The sequence below is a fragment of the Hippoglossus stenolepis genome, chromosome 3, assembly GCF_022539355.2.
Source record: "Hippoglossus stenolepis isolate QCI-W04-F060 chromosome 3, HSTE1.2, whole genome shotgun sequence".
NCBI lineage: Eukaryota > Metazoa > Chordata > Actinopteri > Pleuronectiformes > Pleuronectidae > Hippoglossus > Hippoglossus stenolepis.
Window position 1 is genome coordinate 5,467,708 of NC_061485.1, and position 22,923 is coordinate 5,490,630.

The 22,923-nt window shown below is 42.6% G+C and overlaps 3 long non-coding RNA genes across 5 annotated transcripts; all 3 read left to right on the forward strand.

Moving 5' to 3' along the window:
- Window positions 1–306: 306 nt before the first annotated feature.
- On the forward strand, window positions 307–2,113 carry LOC118103906. Its single transcript, XR_004694973.2, has 2 exons — window positions 307–340; window positions 1,576–2,113. It is a non-coding gene; the product is annotated as an uncharacterized LOC118103906 (long non-coding RNA).
- A 1,835-nt stretch (window positions 2,114–3,948) lies between these two features.
- On the forward strand, window positions 3,949–7,677 carry LOC118104737. 2 transcript variants are annotated; one of them, XR_007032576.1, is made up of 3 exons: window positions 3,949–3,965; window positions 7,189–7,358; window positions 7,459–7,675. It is a non-coding gene; the product is annotated as an uncharacterized LOC118104737 (long non-coding RNA). The 2 variants fall into 2 exon arrangements; XR_007032577.1 differs by lacking the exon at window positions 3,949–3,965 and adding an exon at window positions 5,453–5,599 and having other exon boundaries at window positions 7,459–7,677.
- A 9,697-nt stretch (window positions 7,678–17,374) lies between these two features.
- On the forward strand, window positions 17,375–22,745 carry LOC124851554. Of its 2 annotated transcripts, none has more exons than XR_007032579.1 (4): window positions 17,375–17,395; window positions 21,210–21,379; window positions 21,480–21,599; window positions 22,708–22,745. It is a non-coding gene; the product is annotated as an uncharacterized LOC124851554 (long non-coding RNA). The 2 variants fall into 2 exon arrangements; XR_007032580.1 differs by lacking the exon at window positions 17,375–17,395 and adding an exon at window positions 19,613–19,736.
- Window positions 22,746–22,923: the final 178 nt, after the last annotated feature.

Genomic DNA, 22,923 nt, shown 5'->3' on the forward strand with positions numbered 1-22,923 from the left:
GGGTCCAAATAATATATTTTTACAGAATCAGCACTCGTTTTGAGTCCAACATGTCTGATTTCATATTTATCTTCCATGTTATGAGTCTGTGTGACATGAATGTTTGTTTGTTATTTTCACACATGATCTCTGTTTAATTTACAGTTAAGTTTTATTCTTTATCCAGGTTGTATCACTGCAGACTGTCAGAGACCAGCTGTTCTTCTCTGGCTTCAGCTCTGAGGTCAAACCCCTCTCATCTGAGAGAACTGGATCTGAGTAACAACAACCTGCAGGACTCAGGAGTGAAGGAGCTGCTTGATCTACAGCAGAGTCCAACCTGTCGACTGGAGACTGTGAGGTCAGTAGATGGTTGGAGTCAGTCCACGCTGCTTTCATCAGTATTTTACTAAACACAGTCAGTATCACAGTACAGATCCAGGGTCTGTGCTACCAAGCAGGATTTGTGGTTATCAGGTTAACTTCAGGTTTAGTTTTTTCAGTCCTACGAAGCTCGTTCACTTCTTATCAGGGTAAATCACCATGCTAACTTCTGATGAACGGCTAACCTGCTCCAGTTTAAGTTGGAGATCAACCCGTATTGAAGCTCCGCCCACTGACCACAGTGACTCTACACTGTTGTGTGGTGCACACTCTCCTTAAAGGGAAGTATTAGGGAAGTTTAAATCAACGTCTGGTTGGTTCAGTTGATCTCTAACTCACCCAGAACATCTCAATCTCTCCAGACTCATCCTGTCACCAAAACACCAAATGCACTCAGTCAGCTTCCTGAAGATAGGTCCATGTGTTTTTATTGAGTAGTGATGTCAGAGGTTTCCACCACAGTGTGTGTCCTCAGAGTCAGTGAGACAGTGTGTGTCCTCAGAGTCAGTGAGACAGTGTGTGTCCTCAGAGTCAGTGAGACAGTGTGTGTCCTCAGAGACAGTGAGACAGTGTGTGTCCTCAGAGTCAGTGAGACAATGTGTGTCCTCAGAGTCAGTGAGACAGTGTGTCCTCAGAGTCAGTGAGACAGTGTGTGTCCTCAGAGTCAGTTTGTTCTCCTCTGATTTTGATTATAGAACAGTTTGATCCTCGTTATGAAATATGAGGCTTTGCTGTCAGTCAAACTGTCCATGTCTTTGATTGGTCATACGCAGTAAACCCCGCCCCTTTCATGTGCACGCTCAGATCTTGTTGAGGAAAACCTGAGTTAACTTAACTAGTTGATAACCAGCGTCATGTGACCACTTAGCCTGACTGTGTTTGTCAGGTTAAGTTGAGCTGGATCTCAGAAAGATCTCCTGGACATGTTGAAGTGGCTTCGTAGTTCAGGACTCAGTGTTTCCTCAGTGAAGCTGTGAGAGGACAATGAGGACAGACGTCAGGATTGGACAGAAACACAGAGAGAGAACAGTCGGCCAATCGGACGAGCCAGAAGCTGCTTGTGATCATTTGATTGAGTTGATGTGAAGACGACAGTTGTTGTTTTCATGTGAACAGGAAATGAAGCTGGACCACAGCTGACAGCCTCACCCTGCTGCTCTTTCTACTGGATGTGCTGCATCTGTAAACACTGATGTCTTCTTCTCTCAACAGATGGAGGCTGGATCATTGTCCAGAGGCTGAAGCAGCACCAGCTTGTGTGTAGAGCGGCTCTGACTGGGCCTTGTTGCTGGGAGGCAGAGAGGAGACGGAGCTCCAGAAGAATCAGAGGAGGTGCACGGCTCTGAGATCAGCTGTCACACAGTGTCCAGTCCACCATCCTCCCTGTGTGTTCCTGTGGATGTGACACAGCTTCATCAGTGATGAAGCTGTGAACCAATCCCAGCCAATCCCAGCTGACATTGGGTGAGAGGTGGGGGCTGTGCCTTGGACGGGTCACCAGTCCATCACAGGGCCGACAAACAACCATTCACACTCACATTAACACCTATGGTCAATTTACCCAACCCCTAATCTGCATGTGTTTGGACAGTGAGATACAGTGGACTGTTTGGAGTTGTTAAAGTCGGTGTCCATCTGATATTGGAAAATGAGCTAAACTGGAGTGTTTTTGGTTTATTTTAACATTGTGATCGCATGATTCAGATATTACTGCAGATGTCTAATGTTACTTACTATTAGCCTGCCAATTCAAAAATGCGAAATAGAACGAAATACACACAACTGGACGTGTCCATCACTTTCAGTTGTCCCCTGGAAACACTTCCGTTGTTGTTTTCTGTAATTGCAGAGTGTTCTGTAATGTGTTGTGTTGTGCGTAATGTGTTGTGTTGTCAAATTGATGAAGTTGTTCTCTCACTTTGCTTGTGTTTCGTCCACTTGCATGTGTTTTCTTAAGTTGCAGTGCGTTGAGCTCTCAGGGCCACCGTAGTGAGATGAATCCAGAGCACCTGGAGAAAACAAGGGAGAAAATGCAAACTCCCTCAGAAAGACCCCATCTGAATCGAGATTCAAACCAGGAACCCTCTGGCTGTGAGGCAACAGTGCCAACCACCACGCAGCCCCAAAGTCTTTCCTCTTGCTACCGATTGTGTTTATTCACATTAAGAATCAGTTTATTGAAACGACATAACACCAAGTAGAATATATAAACACTGTATAAACACTCACATATAGTCTTTTTAAGTTTGCTTTTATTATTCTCACCTTTCTCAGTATGTCTCCATGTGTGTATAACCACATTCTGTGTATCTGATTGTTTATGAGTTTAAAGTTCCTGGATTCACGTCACAAATTGATTTAGTCCGACACAAAGTTAAACACATTTAAATCACTTTGAGTTTAAAATCTGAGTTTTGTCTTTGACACAAAAGATCAAAACTCTGGACTTAAAAATGGGACGTTTTCATTTCTGCATCAGGTGCAGTGCAGTGGTTGCTATTCTACTTTTTGACCTACAGGTGGTGCTGTAGTATAACAGCAGATCATCCCAGTCAAAGCCTTTATGTTCAGTCTATGAATCAAACACATGGATCATTTCCTCTGGGACGAACCAGATGTAACGAGAAGAAAAATATCTCAGAGAGAAAAGTTCTGTTGTTTCTACTTGTCTCTGCTTTAATGCACAATAAACATCCTTCCACCGACTTCACTGGAATCATGACTCTTGTTTTTCTTTAATCTTGCAAACAAACAGGTAAATTAACAATTTACACTATTTGACAAAGTGGAAACAACCAGTAGAAAAGTGAACTGTCATATTTACAGTATGAAAAAGAGCCGATAAAGAGAAGAGCATTTTTAAGTCTCAGAGGAAACTGTTCAATAAATATTTTACGATATTTAATAGAAAACTGACCCAAGAACGTTTTATACAAACGTAGATGAAGATTCTTCGTCTGTCCAACCACAAGGGGGAGACTCTAGCAGGCCTCTGGGAACCGCAGCATGCTGGGAAATAATTGATGATGGGAGGTTCACAGCAGAGAAATGTGACAGCAGTGAAGTGATTTCATAATTTTGCTGATGATGATGATAAAATACAAGATAATCTTTAAACTGAACGACCACTTTGCTGCAATGAGTTATTTATGTGAGTTTTTCACTCCTTCCCGTGTTGGCGACTGATTATTCTACTTTACTGAACCACTTAGTTTTTTTGTTTTATGTGTTTGACACAAAGTTTCCCCCACAAAACACAACTGCTGAGGCTGAACACTGAATGAGCAGGAGATGAGGTGACGTGATGGCATCACAGTTTTTAAGTTGGTGACTGAGGAGAATCGGATCAAACTTTGTTCCTGTTAATAAAAACCTGTTAATTTGACTTGTGGAGGTGTGAACTGCTGCTCCTGAACTGAACCTGCAGTGACGACCTGTGTCCACATTGGGAACCTTGAACACTGCCCACAAAACGCGCACACGCTCGCACGCAAACATAGTCATGTGATTTCGATTGGAATGCAGAGAGAAAGGAATTGTATTTCTAGAAGTGAAAGTAAAATTGTCCAGTGCAGATGGGACAGACGTGAAGTCAGAGGCTGGTGACTGTTTGAACATCATTCATATTATTTGACTGTGATTAGTTCAACACAGCTGTCTCAGGCAGGGCACAAAAGGGGCACATGGAAAAAGGCTCAAATGCCGACATAACTTAAAGCTACAATTTGCTGTTGAGGGGGACTTCCTCTCTTTTGGTTTCATGTTTGCACTGCACAAGGAAATATGAGTACATATGATACACTGAAAACACACACACACCAGACACACACAGTGATATTGTGTTTATTGTGATTGTGCTGTTGTAAATATTACTGTTGCTGCTGTTAAAATAATATGTTGTCATATTACAAATCTAATCTTGTTCTGAATTAATAATTTATTCTATTTTTGATGATAATTAAATGAATAAAAAACAAGTATTGATAAAAGGGAAGATGAGAAAGTCACAATTCAAATCCATTCACTATAAGACTTATAATTTCACACACACACACACGTCGTGGTCGAGGCTGCGGAAGAGGGCACGTCAGGATGAGCTCAGGTGAAACTCACCATTTACTGACGACAGCCAGGTCATTTTATTTATAGCTGAATAATTATTAATTGTTCAATGTTCTTCATGAAGGGCCATGGGCATGATTTCACAAAAAAATATATATAATAAATTTAAAAAATGGAAAATATGCTTCAGACAAAAGGGCACATTTGGGCATCAAGGGCAAAGGGGCAGGTGCTCCAGCACATTCGCTTTGGAGTTTATGAGACACATGTTTAAACCTGCGACACAACACGAGACGTAACGTGACGCGCACGGTCAGGACGTCAGGGTTAAAGTGACCGGAAAGATCCAGAGTCATGATCCGACATCATCGATTAATACCTGAATACATGTGATTGTGTCACCGATCACTCCACTGCTCCTCTGCTCTCTGTCACTCCCTCATCTCAACCTGGTGTTTTTATGTTTTTATTCTTCACTCTTCTCAACAAATCCCATGAAAATTCCAAAGACCTCCAACTGAGTCTGACTTCCCACTGTCTGTGGCACTCGGCTCCAAGGTCACAGGTTCCCACTGAAGACACAAGTTTAGAAAAGCCTTGTGAATGTGTAGTGTAACTTTTATAAAGCTTCAGGAACAGGAGGTTTTTAGTTGTTGTCTTTTCATGGGATTTGCTGCTGATGATGATGAAATACAAGATAATCTTTCAACTGAACGACCACTTTGCTGCAATGAGTTCTTTATGTGAGTTTTTCACTCCTTCCCGTGTTGGCGACTGATTATTCTACTTAACTGAACCACTTTGTTTTTTGTTTTATGTGATTGACACAAAGTTTCCCCCACAAACCACAACTGCTGAGGCTGAACACTGAATGAGCAGGAGATGAGGTGACATGATGACATCACAGTTTTTAAGTTGGTGACTGAGGAGAATCGGATCAAACTTTGTTCCTGTTAATAAAAACCTGTTAATTTGACTTGTGGAGGTGTTTACTGCTGCTCCTGAACTGAACCTGCAGTGACGACCTGTGTCCACATGGGGAACCTTGAACACTGCTCACAAAACACACACACGCACACAGTCATGTGATTTCCAGTAAATGCAGACAGAGGAGCCTAGAAAGTGAAAGTAAACTTGTCCAGAGCAAATGGGGCAGACGTGAAGTCAGAGGCTGGTGAGTATTTGAACACATTCGTATTATTTTACTGTGATCGGCTGTCAAAATCCCCCAACCAATAGAATGCTGCCTCGTTGCAAAGGCGTTCGCTTTAATTCAGAGCTTCCTGTGCGGGTGGTTACTCTTTTATCCACTCCCGCCCTCCATGGCTTTATTATATGAACTTCCCCTTTCTGTAAACGAGACGCACGTATAGCTGGCTTCATTGGGGGGAATTTACTCACATGTGCGCAGAAATGTTCTTACCCTCCGCAGAAAATAAGTGCGTGCGCAAAATAGCAAAATCTAAATTGACAGGCGCATGTCCGCCCTCTGTTATTGGCATACTGCCACACGCCGCTCTTTCTCCATATCAGGACATCTGTTTGTCATGTAGAGAGCTGAACAGTTGAAGTGATGAGAGACGGACCCAAACCGTAAAAAAACACAAGACTCTCACAACAGCAGAAATTGAAGGCGTCGGAGGTGGAAGACACAAAATACACATTTTTCTGTAACGTGTCCTCCAGAGTGACGATGTTTATTTAAAAATTAATCCTGGTCTGCAATAACTGAGGCGCTGAACGCTGTGGACATGTCTCTTAGATGCATCGCGACGTGGACGCGGACTCCGCTGAATAGAGTTCAGTAAAGTTGGAAAGATATTCACAGATTCGGACTTCCCGGATCAATAAGTCATAAGAGAAACGTTGTTAAAGCACAAACGCCGCATAATTCCCCCCGTAGTAAGGTGGACAACGGGCTACAGGCCAGTTATCATCTATATGAGTCGTCCTCCGTGATGGACACAGGACATTGGTGTCTATGTACAGCCTGCTGTGAGACGAGTGCGCAGGGACCGTCTACAAAGTGCAACACCGAAAAGAGATTAATATTCGCAAATATTCAATAACTTCACTGTAATACTGTATATTCTCACCAAAATCATGTCACAGGTACAGGGTATGCTGCTGGCTATGCTACAGTACTTAGTTTGGGAAAAAGTGATTTAGCATAATTTTGGGAAATATTTGTTATGAAGAATATTCAATAACTTCACTGTAATACTGTATATTCTCACCAAAATCGCGTCACAGGCCCAGGGAGTCCTGCTGGCTATGCTACAGTACTTAGTTTGGAAAAATGGGGATTAGTATAATTTTTGGAAATATGTATTATGGAAAATATTCAATAACTTCACTGTAATACTGTATATTCTCACCAAAATCGCGTCACAGGCCCAGGGAGTCCTGCTGGCTATGCTACAGTACTTAGTTTGGAAAAATGGGGATTTGTATAATTTTTGGAAATATTTATTATGGAACATATTCAATAACTTCACTGTAATACTGTACTATTTTGATTTAAATAAATGGAGTTTTAATATACTATGCATTTAGTCAAAGGGTATGTTAATATTTTCTAGGGCAGCCGGGCCTTCATCATCTGTGCGTACACATGGTCTGAGGAAGTTCTACATTTGTTCTCAGAGTACAAACAAATTTAGGTACGAACATATTGATGAATCCCAGATTCGTGCGTCACTGTTAGTAAATGAGGCCCTGTGTGTGTGTGTGTGTGTGTGTGTGTGTGTGTGTGTGTTTCAGCTCACAGTCAGTGTCAGTGTTTTTCCTCTCAGACTGAAGATGAGTGGTTATGAGGAGGAAGAGGAGGACAGAGCAGAGTCTCCAGGGTTCAGCTGTGTGTCTCTGAAGAGTGACCGGTCCATGGGACCTCCTCCAAACTTCAGTACTGAACCTGGACCCTCACACACAAAGTAAGAGACCTGCTACAAACATGTGAACCTCCAAACTGAATCCTCAGAGAATGAATGAGTGAATGATGTGTTCTGAATAAAAACATGTTTGTGTTTGCAGAGGTCAGGACCACAGACTGAGAGCAGAGTCTCCAGGGTCCAGCTGTGTGTCTCTGAAGAGTGACCGTCCATGGGACCTCCTCCAAACTTCAGTAATGAACCTGGACCCTCACACACAGAGTAAGAGACTGTTTCTACTGTGAACTGATTGAACTTTGAAGTTGGTAACTGATCTCTCAGAATCACTCAAAGAGCTCAGACCTCCACTAAGAACCACCTTATGAAACTGTTAAGCCCTGAAAAGGGAAGATATCAATAAAGACGCTCAGACACGATGCTTCCGCTCGGGCTTCATTGAGAATCATATTATTTCCAGCAGTATTTGCTGTACAAATTTTTTTACATAAAGCTCCGAACAATTAATTGCATTTTCTCTCAATTTCAAGATCAACTTTCCAATATAGTTTTCTTTCACTTTTCTTTCACAGGCAAGTAAACGAGGAAGTATATTATAATTTCTCACTCTTTCTTAAACATGTCAAATCAGATGTAACAGCTAAATATTTATGAAACTGGTCTATTAATCAATAAACATAACCTTAAATGATCAAACTTAAATGTACAGGAAATAAACAAAAACATTAGTAACCACTTGTCTCTTCTAATTGTTATATTCCTTGCTCCTTATCATAGACTTTAGTAATGAAAACACAAATGTATTAGTAATTCGTTACACACATAAACATAGTAAAACGTAACCATACACATTAGCAACCTCATACTCTGTAAATGTGTCTTACTGAGCTAAACACGATCAAAATGCACACGATAGGTGTTGAGCCTATGATGGCCTCGTGCCGCTCCGTGCGAGCCACTGAGGGAACTGAGTTTAAGCTGCTTAACAGTATACCAATCATCAATTTAGAAATCATAACATAGCTTCCAAAACACTGAACATTCAGTGAACATGTTTTAAAAAACACCAACAAAACGACTTAACAAACATATTCCAAAGTTTAAGAGCATAAATACTCACTTCGTACCTGAAAAGGGGAGATAGCAACAAAGACGCTCAGACGCGATGCTTTCTCTCAGGCAGCTTCATTGAGAACAGCGCGTCTTGGCCGAGAGCTCCCCCTTCCGGACTCAGCAGGCATGACTAAACAATCACAAGCGTCATCTTTCAAAAAAGACTCAATCAGTAGAGTGTAGATTAACTTCTCTGTCGGGAGGGTATCCTTATACCTTTAAATAGTTTTTAACCTTGTTACCTCTTTTTTAAACATTTTAACCTTTTACACAGGAGTTCAACAGTTTAACCTCTTTCACAGGACTTTTTACAAGTTATTACCTTTTTCTTCTGTATGACCCTATGACTCTTTTTATTTGCTATTGAACTTATATCAATGATCAGCTTCCTTATTAAATCAATCTATCACAAAACCACTTTGAAATTCACTAGATACTCATTTTTTATTTGGTTCTGCACCAAATTTCAAACATTCATAAACATCAGCCCTCTGAACATGTCTGTGGAAGTAGAAAGAAAACCTCCCTCTCCTGATCTGGTTCACAGACCACATCCTTCCACCAAGTTTACTGGTTATCTGTAGTTTTTTATAATCCCACTAACGAACAAACCAACCAACCAACACACAAACATACAGGGTGAAAACAAAACCTCCTTGACAGAAGTAATGACAACCTGTGACTGTGACATGTGAGTTACCAGGAAATGTCTTCACAGAGAGAGGAAGAGGAGTCATGTTTCTGAGGAGGAGCAGTCGTCCTGCTGTGCTTCGTGTCAGGACGTCCTGAAGGATCCAGTCTCCACCAGCTGTGGACACTGGTTCTGCAGACAGTGCATCACCTCATACTGGGACCAGTCTGGTTCTTCCGAGACTCCTCCTGTCCCCAGTGTGGAAAAGATCCAGAACAGGTGATGGAGCTCAGACAGCCGGTCAGAGCAGCACTGTACATGTGTCTGCTGATGTCTTCACTTCTGACATCAGCACATGTTGTTTTATTTTGTTCCTTCATACAGCATCAACATTTAACATCGTTATAAAAGCACAAAGTTAAAAAGCTTTTATTTTCTGTAGTTTTTCTGTATCTGATGAAAACAATCAGCAGATTCTCAGATTCTCTGTCTCTGACATTGTTTCGTGTCTTTCAGCAGATCGTGGTCTGCAGGAGGTTTTAGATGAACATAAGCTCAGTCTGAGGAGGAGATGTGAACATGTGACTGAAGGAACTGATGAAACAGGAAGTAGAACCCTCCTCAACAGGATCTACACTGAGCTCTACATCACAGAGGGACAGAGTGAAGAGGTTAATACTCAACATGAGGTGAGGCAGCTTGAGATGGCTTCCATGAGGAAGAGCCTCCACGACACTCCCATCAAGTGCCACGACATCTTTAAAGCCTTAACTGACCAGCAGAGCAGCATCAGAGTCGCCCTGACCAACGGCGCGCTGGCGTTGGAAAAACCTTCTCGGTGCAGAAGTTCACTTTGGACTGGGCAGAGGTTTAGAAAACCAAGATGTGGGTCTGCTGACTGTGCTTTCGTTCAGGGAGCTGAACCTGGTGAAAGACCAGCAGCACAGTCTTCTCACGCTGCTCCGTGTTTTCCATCCAACGTTACAGAAGCTCACGGCAGAGACGCTCGCTGTCTGTAAACCTTTGTTCATCTTGGACGGCCTGGATGAAAGCAGACTTTCTCTGGACTTCAACGACAAGAAGGTTGTGTCAGTCACACAGAGGTCATCATTCAACGTGCTGCTGACAAACCTCATCCAGGGGAATCTGCTTCCCTCGGCTCTCGTCTGGATAACCTCCAGACCTGCGGCGGCCAATCAGATCCCTCCTACGTGTGTTGACAGGGTCACAGAAGTACGAGGCTTCACTGACGCCCAGAAGGAGGAGTACTTCAGGAGGAGATTCAGTGATGTAGAGCTGTGCAGCAGAATCATCTCACACATCAAGACGTCCAGGAGCCTCCACATCATGTGTCAAATCCCAGTCTTCTGCTGGATCAGTGCTACAGTTCTGGAGCACATGTTGACCACAGACCAGAGAGGAGAGCTGCCCAAGACCCTACTGACCTGTACTCATACTTCCTGCTGGTTCAGACACAGAGGAAGAACAACAAGTACGGTGAGGGACATGAGACGACTCCACAGCAGCTGACGGAGGCTGACAGGGACGTTCTCCTGAAGCTGGGGAGGCTGGCGTTTGAACATCTGGAGGAAGGAAACATCATGTTCTACCAAGAAGACCTGGAGCGGTGTGGTCTTAATGTCACAGAGGCCTCGGTGTACTCAGGAGTTTGTACTGAGATCTTCAGAAGAGAGTGTGTGATCTTCCAGAAATCAGTCTACTGCTTTGTTCATCTGAGCGTTCAGGAGTTTCTGGCTGCAGTCTACATGTTCCACTGTTACACCAAGAGGAACACAGAAGAACTCAACAACTTCTTGGGAACATATAGGAACACACACAGTACCTTTTCCCTTGATGACCTCCTGAAGAGAACCATGGAGAAATCCCTCACCAGTACAAATGGTCATCTGGACCTGTTTGTTCGCTTCCTTCACGGCCTCAGTCTGGAGTCCAACCAGAGAGTCTTAGGAGGCCTGCTGGGTCGGACAGAGAACAATCCAGAGATCATCCAGAGAATCATCAACAACCTGAAGGAGATGGAGAGTGATGACATTTCTCCTGACAGAAGCATCAACATCTTCCACTGTCTGACTGAGATGAATGACCACTCAGTTCTTCAGCAGATGCAACAGTTCCTGATGTCAGAGAACAAATCAAAGGAGGAACTCTCTGAGATCCACTGCTCAGCTCTGGCCTACATGCTGCAGATGTCAGAGGAGGTTCTGGATGAGTTGGACCTGAAGAGGTTCAACACATCATACCAGGGTCGACTGAGACTGATCCCAGCTGTGAGGAACTGCAGGAAGGCTCTGTGAGTCCAGACATGATCAGTAACATGTTCAATCAGTGTAGATGAGTCGTTCTTCAAATACACTCAGTGTTAAATGATTCTCATTGTTTTGGGCAGCATGGTGTTGCAGTGGTCCACATATATATATATATATATATATGTGGAGAGGGTTTTTCTGAGCGACCAGCTAGCATAGTGTGAGGAGAAGGAGAACTGTTTTGGATGAGAATCACTGACTGTTCCTTTAAAGCAGAACAGGAAATATTGTTTATTCTTCTTTCTTGTCAAACTAGAATTACCACCCCGTGTTTTTACGCCACCGCCAACCAGTGCAGTCTGAGTCCCTCCAGGTTCCTAACATGTTGCATTCACAATAATATGAGGTCACTGTGACCTTTGACCACTGAAATCTAATCAGTTTATCTTGAGTCCAACTGGTCAAAATGTGTACGAAATTACCTAAAGACAGACCTGAGATATCATGTTCAAGAGGTCAAATACATGTGTTGTGACCTGGACCTTTGACCTTGACCACCCGAATCTCATGAGTTCATCTGTTAGTCTAAATTTCTTCTTTAATTACAGACTCTGTGGTTGTGGACTCTCGGAGACTCACTGTGAAGTCGTGGCCTCAGCTCTGAAGTCAGACCCCTCACATCTGAGGGAACTGGATCTGAGAGGAAACAAGCTGCAGGATTCAGGAGTGAAGCTGCTGTGTTCTGGACTGGAGAGTCCAAACTGTCGACTGGAGACTCTGAGGTCAGGTTCTTAAATCCTTGAATGTTCAGTTTTCCAACTTTTTTTCTTCTTCAGTCATTATTTATTTGAATTGTCTCAGTTCTGCTCTGCTCACTGTCCCTCAGTCATCTGTCACTCACCCAGCCTGTCAGTCACGTCCACCTCATCAACTCCATTCACCTGCACTCACCTGCTCCTGATCACTAAGAAAGTGTCAGTAAATAACATGTGGACTGAGGCCGAGCACTTGTCCTCCTCAGGTTTTCAAAATAAGACACATTCTTATTGAAACACGTTGGACAGTTGATAAGTATAGAAACAAACAGGAAGTGACTGTCAGGAGCCATCCCTACTTTAAACAGTGTTTAATTACACAAACCTGCTCAGTGACCAAACACAGAGAAGAAGCTGATAAATTAAACAATGGTCCAAAATGTCTGATCTGATATTTATCTTTAGGTCACAGACTGGACTGAGGTCAGCAGCATGTTGAGAGTCTGTGTTGACATGATGACGATCCACAACAACAGGAGGACACATTCAAATATTCATATTGCTTTATCCAGGTTGTGGGGCTGCAGTCTGTCAGAGATCAGCTGTTCTTCTCTGGCTTCAGCTCTGAGGTCAAACCCCTCTCATCTGAGAGAACTGGATCTGAATCTAAACAAACTGCAGGACTCAGGAGTGAAGGAGCTGTGTGGTTTTCTACAGAGTCCAACCTGTCGACTGCAGACTCTGAGGTCAGACATCATGTTTTAATGTTAAAGGTTCAGTGTGTAGAATTTAGTGACATCTAGTGGTGAAGTGTCCTGTTGCAGCTGAACCCCAACCCCCTCCAAACATGAGGAGAACCTGTGGTAGCTTCAGTTTTCAGAGAAATTCAAAAGGTTTAGTTTGTCCAGTCTGGGCTACTGTAAAAAACATGGCTGCCTCTGTAGAGAGGACCCGCTCCTGATGTGAATATAGAGTATTTAAATATAAAGTATGTACATCTAAAGTATGTAAATATAGAGTATGTAAATATAAAGTATGTAAATATAAAAGGATCATTCTAAAGTAAAGAAAACAACAATTCGTACAATTTAGATGAAACAGGTGAAAACATCTCCTGGATTATTTTATATTCAGTTTCTAACAATGGATCCTTTCACCTGAATCTTCCACGATGGAGCTTCAAGGTCAAAGTGCAGAACATGTGTTCCTAACAGTGAACTCTGATACTGAGCTGAGAGATGTTTGTAGAATGAGCGCTGAGGACCGAGTCAGGCTCAACGTGACTGAAGTTTTACTGACAGATAAACAATCCAATGCTGGACAATGTGTACATGTAATGTTTCTGTGGAAGCTAACCAGGATCTGTCCTGGTGGTCCTGTGGACTGACCACATGACAGCGTGACCATGGTCCTATGGTTACAGGACTTACACAGAGTCGTCCATGCCTTTATCTTTTCACCACTAGATCTCTGTACCGCCCTGTACACATGTTACTCAGGATCCCTGCACCACTTTCAACTGGTCAAAAACTGCTTCTCAGATCATCGCCACTTGAAGAAAACACGATCATATTACTGCTCTTTTCACACATGAACTGTGGAACATGTTCAGAACAACTTGACTCAGACTTCAGGTCTGAAAACAGCGACTGATGTTTTGTCAAAGTCCTATTTTCACACATGTTCTCGGTTTAATTTACAGTTAAGTTTTATTCTTTATCCAGGTTGTATCACTGCAAAGTGTCAGAGATCAGCTGTTCTTCTCTGGCTTCAGCTCTGAGGTCAAACCCCTCTCATCTGAGAGAACTGGATCTGAGGCACAACGACCTGCAGGACTCAGCAGTGAAGGAGCTGCTTGATCTAAAGCAGAGTCCAACCTGTCGACTGGAGACTTTGAGGTCAGTAGATGGTTGGAGTCAGTCCACGCTGCTTTCATCAGTATTTTACTAAACACAGTCAGTATCACAGTACAGATACAGGGGTTCAGGGTAAATCACCATGGTAACTGGTAATGATGAACGGTTAACTAGCGCTGGAGCAGGTTAAGTTGGAGATCAACCCATATAAAAGCTCCGCCCACTGACCACAGTGACTCTACACTGTTGTGTGGTGCACACTCTCCTTAAAGGGAAGGATAAGGGAAGTTTAAATCAACGTCTGGTTGGTTCAGTTGATCTCTAACTCACCCAGTACATCTCAATCTCTCCAGACTCATCCTGTCACCAAAACACCAAATGCACTCAGTCAGCTTCCTGAAGATAGGTCCATGTGTTTTTATTGAGTAGTGATGTCAGAAGTTTCCACCACAGTGTGTGCCTCAGAGTCAGTGAGACAGTGTGTGTCCTCAGAGACAGTGGGACTGTGTGTGTCCTCAGAGTCAGTGAGACAGTGTGTGTCCTCTGAGACAGTGAGTGTCCTCAGAGTCAGTGAGACAGTGTGTGTCCTCAGAGTCAGTGAGACAGGTGTGTCCTCAGAGTCAATTTGTTCTCCTCTGATTTTTATTGTTGAACAGTTTGATCCTCGTTGTGAAATATGAGGCTCTGCTGTCAGTCAAACTGTCCATGTCTGTGATTGGTCATCCGCAGTAAACCCCGCCCCTTTTATGTGCACGGGCTCAGATCTTGTTGAGGAAAACCTGAGTTAACTTAACGAGTTGATAACCAGCGTCATGTGACCACTTAGCCTGACTGTGTTTGTCAGGTTAAGTTGAGCTGGATCTCAGAAAGATCTCCTGGACATGTTGAAGTGGCTTCGTAGTTCAGGCCTCAGTGTTTCCTCAGTGAAGCTGTGAGAGGAGAATGAGGACAGACGTCAGGATTGGACAGAAACACAGAGAGAGAACAGTCGGCCAATCAGACGAGCCAGAAGCTGCTTGTGATCATTTGATTGAGTTGATGTGAAGACGACAGTTGTTGTTGTTTTCATGTGAACAGGAAATGAAGCTGGACCACAGCTGACAGCCTCACCCTGCAGCTCTTTCTACTGGATGTGCTGCATCTGTAAACACTGATGTCTTCTTCTCTCAACAGATGGAGGCTGGATCATTGTCCAGAGGCTGAAGCAGCACCAGCTTGTGTGTAGAGCGGCTCTAACTGGGCCTTGTTGCTGGGAGGCAGAGAGGAGACGGAGCTCCAGAAGAATCAGAGGAGGTGCACGGCTCTGAGATCAGCTGTCACACAGTGTCCAGTCCACCATCCTCCCTGTGTGTTCCTGTGGATGTGACACAGCTTCATCAGTGATGAAGCTGTGAACCAATCCCAGCCAATCCCAGCTGACATTGGGTGAGAGGTGGGGGCTGTGCCTTGGACGGGTCACCAGTCCATCACAGGGCCGACAAACAACCATTCACACTCACATTAACACCTATGGTCAATTTACCCAACCCCTAATCTGCATGTGTTTGGACAGTGAGATACAGTGGCAGTTTGGAGTTGTTAAAGTCGGTGTCCATCTGATATTGGAAAATGAGCTAAACTGGAGTGTTTTTGGTTTATTTTAACATTGTGATCGCATGATTCAGATATTACTGCAGATGTCTAATGTTACTTACTATTAGCCTGCCAATTCAAAAATGCGAAATAGAACGAAATACACACAACTGGACGTGTCCATCACTTTCAGTTGTCCCCTGGAAACACTTCCGTTGTTGTTTTCTGTAATTGCAGAGTGTTCTGTAATGTGTTGTGTTGTGCGTAATGTGTTGTGTTGTCAAATTGATGAAGATGTTTTCTTACTTTGCTTGTGTTTCGTCCACTTGCATGTGTTTTGTTAAGTTGCAGTGCGTTGAGCTCTCAGGGCCACCGTAGTGAGATGAATCCAGAGCACCTGGAGAAAACAAGGGAGAAAATGCAAACTCCCTCAGAAAGACCCCATCTGAATCGAGATTCAAACCAGGAACCCTCTGGCTGTGAGGCAACAGTGCCAACCACCACGCAGCCCCAAAGTCTTTCCTCTTGCTACCGATTGTGTTTATTCACATTAAGAATCAGTTTATTGAAACGACATAACACCAAGTAGAATATATAAACACTCACATATAGTCTTTTTAAGTTTGCTTTTATTATTCTCACCTTTCTCAGTATGTCTCCATGTGTGTATAACCACATTCTGTGTATCTGATTGTTTATGAGCTTAAAGTTCCTGGATTCACGTCACAAATTGATTTAGTCTGACACAAAGTTAAACACATTTAAATCACTTTGAGTTTAAAATCTGAGTTTTGTCTTTGACACAAAAGATCAAAACTCTGGACTTAAAAATGGGACGTTTTCATTTCTGCATCAGGTGCAGAGCAGTGGTTGCTATTCTACTTTTTGACCCACAGGTGGCGCTGTAGTATAACAGCAGAACATCCCTGTCAAAGCCTTTATATTCAGTCTATGAGTCAAACACATGGATCATTTCCTCTGTGACAAACCAGATGTAACGAGAAGAAAAACATCTCAGAGAAAACAGTTCTGTTGTTTCTACTTGTCTCTGCTTTAATGCACAATAAACATCCTTCCACCGACTTCACTGGAATCATGACTCTTGTATTTTCACTTTTTAAGTCTCAGAGGAAACTGTTCAATAAATATTTTACGATATTTAATAGAAAACTGACCCAAGAACGTTTTATTCAAACGTAGATGAAGATTCTTCGTCTGTCCAACCACAAGGGGAGACTCTAGCAGGCCTCTGGGAACTGCAGCATGCTGGGAAATAATTGATGATGGGAGGTTCACAGCAGAGAAATGTGACAGCAGTGAAGTGATTTCATAATTTTGCTGATGATGATGATAAAATACAAGATAATCTTTAAACTGAACGACCACTTTGCTGCAATGAGTTATTTATGTGAGTTTTCACTCCTTCCCGTGTTGGCGACTGATTATTCTACTTAACTGAACCACTTTGTGTCAATCACATTCAACAAAAAAACTAAGTTTCCCCCACAAAACACAACTGCTGAGGCTGAACACTGAATGAGCAGGAGATGAGGTGACGTGACGGCATCACAGTTTTTAAGTTGGTGACTGAGGAGAATCGGATCAAACTTTGTTCCTGTTAATAAAAACCTGTTAATTTGACTTGTGGCTGCTGCTCGTTCTGACCTCGTCTCTGAGGAGGTGTGAACTGCTGCTCCTGAACTGAACCTGCAGTGACGACCTGTGTCCACATGGGGAACCTTGAACACTGCCCACAAAACGCGCACACGCTCGCACGCAAACATAGTCATGTGATTTCGATTGGAATGCAGAGAGAAAGGAATTGTATTTGTAGAAGTGGAAGTAAAATTGTCCAGAACAGATGGGACAGACGTGAAGTCAGAGGCTGGTGACTGTTTGAACAACATTCATATTATTTGACTGTGATTAGTTCAACACAGCTGTCTCAGGCAGGGCACAAAAGGGGCACATGGAAAAAGGCTCAAATGCCGACATAACATAAAGCTACAATTTGCTGTTGAGGGGGACTTCCTCTCTTTTGATTTCATGTTTGCACTGCACAAGGAAATATGAGTACATATGATACACTGAAAACACACACACACCAGACACACACTCACACACAGTGATATTGTGTTTATTGTGATTGTGCTGTTGTAAATATTACTGTTGCTGCTGTTAAAATAATATGTTGTCATATTACAAATCTAATATTGTTCTGAATTCATAATTTATTCTATTTTTGATGACAATTAAATGAATAAAAAAAAGTATTGATAAAAGGGAAGATGAGAAAGTCACAATTCAAATCCATTCACTATAAGACTTATAATTTCACACACACACACACGTCGTGGTCGAGGCTGCGGAAGAGGGCACGTCAGGATGAGCTCAGGTGAAACTCACCATTTACTGACGACAGCCAGGTCATTTTATTTATAGCTGAATTATTATTAATTGTTCAATGTTCTTCATGAAGGGCCATGGGCATGATTTCACAAAAAAATATATATAATAAATTAAAAAATGGAAAATATGCTTCTGACAAAAGGGCACATTTGGGCATCAAGGGCACTTTTCTGCCATGAGTTATTTATGTGAGTTTTTCGCTCCTTCCCGTGTTGGCGACTGATTATTCTACTTTACTGAACCACTTGGTTTTTCGTTTCCTGCCATAAACCACAATTCTGAGACTGAACACAAAATGAGCAGTAGTGAGGAAATGATGACATCACATGTTGTTCTCATGTACATACAGAGAGAGAGAAAAAATAAACCACACACCAGGGAGACGAGGATCAACAGAGCGTCTGTAACTCATTCCAATACAGAGAGTGTCCAGAGCAGAGTGAGCAAATGTGAAGTCAGAGGCTGGTAAGTGTTTGAACAACATTAATATTATTTTACTGTGATCGGCTGAGTCTCAGGTAACCGTGACGAAAGGGAAACAATGTAGGAGGGTTGACTTTGTTATATTTGAAGAAACACAGAATTTACGTATAGCTGGCTTCATTGGGGGTGTAAATAATAATAATAAATAACCCAATCCATGTTATTGTTAATATTGTTGAAGTGTCTTTCTGTTATTTTACTGTGATATATTTGCTCGTTTTAAGGTCAGACAATCTCATTTCAATCTCAGGGAAGTTTCACATAAACCTGAAAACATCAGTTGAAAGTCTCGACCATCTTTCGGGGATATGCTACAAAATCTAATAATTATTTCACCTCATGACAGTTCATCCCCTCAGAGTCTCACTCTGACAATATCAGAGCAGTCTGATGAAGATTTTCAGATTAAAAGCCCCAGGAAATATCACATTTTCCTCTGAAAAATAAACTACCTGTTCCCATGCGTTATGTTGTGATCATGTAATATACTTTTACCAAAGGTCACACAATCAGAGATGTTTCACCAGCTGTCCTTCCTGCATGTAGCAGCATGTAACTGTGTTTCCTTTAGTCTGAATAATGTGTTTGTTCTCCTCGTATTTTTTAATACAACAGTTTGATCCTCGTTGTGAAATATGAGCCTCTGCTGTCAGGTCACTGCTCCATGTCTGTGATTGACCCTGAGGTCGCCCCGAGAAGCACAAATCCGGCTTTGTAGCACAGTGGCCAGTCGTAATCTAACTTATCTGTCTTCTCTTAAAAACAAATCTCTTTTTAATGCATTTATTAATGATGATACTTGATCTGAAGCCGGTCGTTCATTTGTAGTCCTCAATTATTTATTAGACTCGCATGAAGATGTATTTCCTTGTGATTGGTCTGATCTGTCAATATTTCTGAGTTTGTTAAAATGTGGAAAACTCCCAAACTGCCCAACTCCATCAGATATAGCCTGAGCTACAACATGTGTTTTCCTATCACACTTTGATTTAAACGTGGTCATTTAGTGTCGAAGAGCTGAATGTGTGACTCCATCTGCAGAACTGCTGCCATGTAATGTGTGCGCAGACATTCAGCATGATTGACCTGACATCTATACAGTCGAGTCTGTTCTTATTTATACACCAGGGTAACTGGTAATGATGAACGGCTAAGAGAGAGAGAGAGAGAGAGAGAGAGAGAGAGAGAGAGAGAGAGAGAGAGAGAGAGAGAGAGAGAGAGAGAGAGAGAGAGAGAGAGGAACTGTCCCAGAGAGAGAGAGAGAAGCCACGTTTGTATCCTAAATACTCCGCCGGAGGTGTAGAGAGCAGAGGGAGCAAACGTGAAGTCAAAGGCTGGTAAGTGTTTGAACAAAATTAATATTATTTTACCACTAAAAAAATCTGAGAGCAGACGATTCACGAGCGCGCAGAAAGCAGCCCGAGTGCTGAAAGGGCTGAAGAATTGAGCATAGAAAATCCGTGTGAGCAACAATATATCTAAGTGCAAGCACACAGTTTGAGCAGAAGCGGAGCAGATTTAAGTGCAAACAGGGGCTGTTTGAGTACAAGAGCAGGGCTTTGATGGAAAGTCAAACACAATCTGAACATAAATTCAACAAGTCATGCTCCACTCTGCTCTCACTTGAAGTAATAAACACTCGTCACTACTTATGAGGACCTTATCAGTACATGAGCAGAGGGAGCAAACGCGCTGGTAAGTGTTTGAACAACATTAATATTATTTTACTGTGATCGGCTGAGTCCTGAGTCTCAGGTTAACATGACCAAAGGGAAACAATGTAGGGGGGTTGACTTTGTTACATTTGAAAGACTGAATTTACGTATAGCTGGTTCATTGGGGGGAATTTACTCACATGTGCGCAGAAATGTTCTTACTCTCCGCAGAAAATAAGTGCGTGCACAAAATAGCTAATCTAAATTGACAGGCGCATGTCCACCCTCTGTTATTGGCATACTGCCACACGCCGCTCTTTCTCCATATCAGGACATCTGTTTGTCATGTAGAGAGCTGAACAGTTGAAGTGATGAGAGACGGAAACCAAACCGTAAAAAACGGCAGAAATTGAAGGCGTCGGAGGTGGAAGACACAAAATACACATTTTTCTGTAGCGTGTCCTCCGGAGTGACGATGTTTATTGAAAAATTAAACCTGGTCTGCAATAACTGAGGCGCTGAACGCTGTGGACATGTCTCTCAGATGCATCGCGACGTGGACGCGGACTCCGCTGAATAGTTATAACACCGCTGCTTCAGGACAGACTCACATTAACTGTCTGGTCGTCCTGTGTCTCTGTCGGAGCTTCCTCCTCCTCTGACCTGCGCTCACTTTACACTTCAACAGTAAACACTGATCACAAGTTATTAGGACACGTACAGGACTGACGTTTACTTTGTATTTGTTTGATTCGCTTTAGAGTTTATGAGACACATGTTTAAACCTGCGACACAACACGAGACGTAACGTGCCGCGCACGGTCAGGACATCAGGGTTAAAGTGACCGGAAAGATCCAGAGTCACGATACGACATCATCGATTAATACCTGAACACATGTGATCATCAGTTCGTGTGAAGAGGGACAGAGACGAACACGCAGGGGTTAGGGTTAGCATTTAGTCAAAGGGGTATGTTTACATGTTGTAGGGCAGCCGGACCTTCATCATCTGTGCGTACACATGGTCTGAGGAAGTTCTAATTTGTTCTCAGAGTACGAACAAATTTAGGTACGAACTTATTGATGAATCCCAGATTCGTGCGTCACTGTTAGTAAATGAGGCCCATTGTGTGTGTGTGTGTGTGTGTGTTTCAGCTCACAGTCAGTGTCAGTGTTTTTCCTCTCAGACTGAAGATGAGTGGTTATGAGGAGGAAGAGGAGGACAGAGCAGAGTCTCCAGTGTTCAGCTGTGTGTTTCTGAAGAGTGACCGGTCCATGGGACCTCCTCCAAACTTCAGTAATGAACCTGGACCCTCACACACAGAGTAAGAGACCTGCTACAAACATGTGAACCTCCAAACTGAATCCTCAGAGAATGAATGAGTGAATGATGTGTTCTGAATAAAAACATGTTTGTGTTTGCAGAGGTCAGGACCACAGACTGAGAGCAGAGTCTCCAGGGTCCAGCTGTGTGTCTCTGAAGAGTGACTGGTCCATGGAACATCCTCTACACTTCAGTAATGAACCTGGACCCTCACACACAAAGTAAGAGACTGTTTCTACTGTGAACTAATTGAACATTGAAGTTGGTGACTGATCCCTCAGAATCACTCAAAGAGCTCAGACCTCCACTAAGAACCATCAGGCTCCTTATGAAACTGTTAAGCCCTGAAAAGGGAAGATATCAATAAAGACGCTCAGACACGATGCTTCCGCTCGGGCTTCATTGAGAATCATATTATTTCCAGCAGTATTTGCTGTACAAATTTTTTTACATAAAGCTCCGAACAATTAATTGCATTTTCTCTCAATTTCAAGATCAACTTTCCAATATAGTTTTCTTTCACTTTTCTTTCACAGGCAAGTAAACGAGGAAGTATATTATAATTTCTCACTCTTTCTTAAACATGTCAAATCAGATGTAACAGCTAAATATTTATGAAACTGGTCTATTAATCAATAAACATAACCTTAAATGATCAAACTTAAATGTACAGGAAATAAACAAAAACATTAGTAACCACTTGTCTCTTCTAATTGTTATATTCCTTGCTCCTTATCATAGACTTTAGTAATGAAAACACAAATGTATTAGTAATTCGTTACACACATAAACATAGTAAAACGTAACCATACACATTAGCAACCTCATACTCTGTAAATGTGTCTTACTGAGCTAAACACGATCAAAATGCACACGATAGGTGTTGAGCCTATGATGGCCCTCGTGCCGCTCCGTGCGAGCCACTGAGGGAACTGAGTTTAAGCTGCTTAACAGTATACCAATCATCAATTTAGAAATCATAACATAGCTTCCAAAACACTGAACATTCAGTGAACATGTTTTAAAAAACACCAACAAAACGACTTAACAAACATATTCCAAAGTTTAAGAGCATAAATACTCACTTCGTACCTGAAAAGGGGAGATAGCAACAAAGACGCTCAGACGCGATGCTTTCTCTCAGGCAGCTTCATTGAGAACAGCGCATAGTGGCCGAGAGCTCCCCCTTCCGGACTCAGCAGGCATGACTAAACAATCACAAGCGTCATCTTTCAAAAAAGACTCAATCAGTAGAGTGTAGATTAATTTAACAGAAGTAATGACAACCTGTGACTGTGACATTTGAGTTACCAGGAAATGTCTTCACAGAGAGAGGAAGAGGAGGCATGTTTCTGAGGAGGAGCAGTCGTCCTGCTGTTCTTCATGTCGGGACGTCCTGAAGGATCCAGTCTCGACCAGCTGTGGACACTGGTTCTGCAGACAGTGCATCACCTCATACTGGGACCAGTCTGGTTCTTCAGGAGACTCCTCCTGTCCCCAGTGTGGACAAAGATCCAGAACAGGTGCTGTAGCTCAGACAGCTGG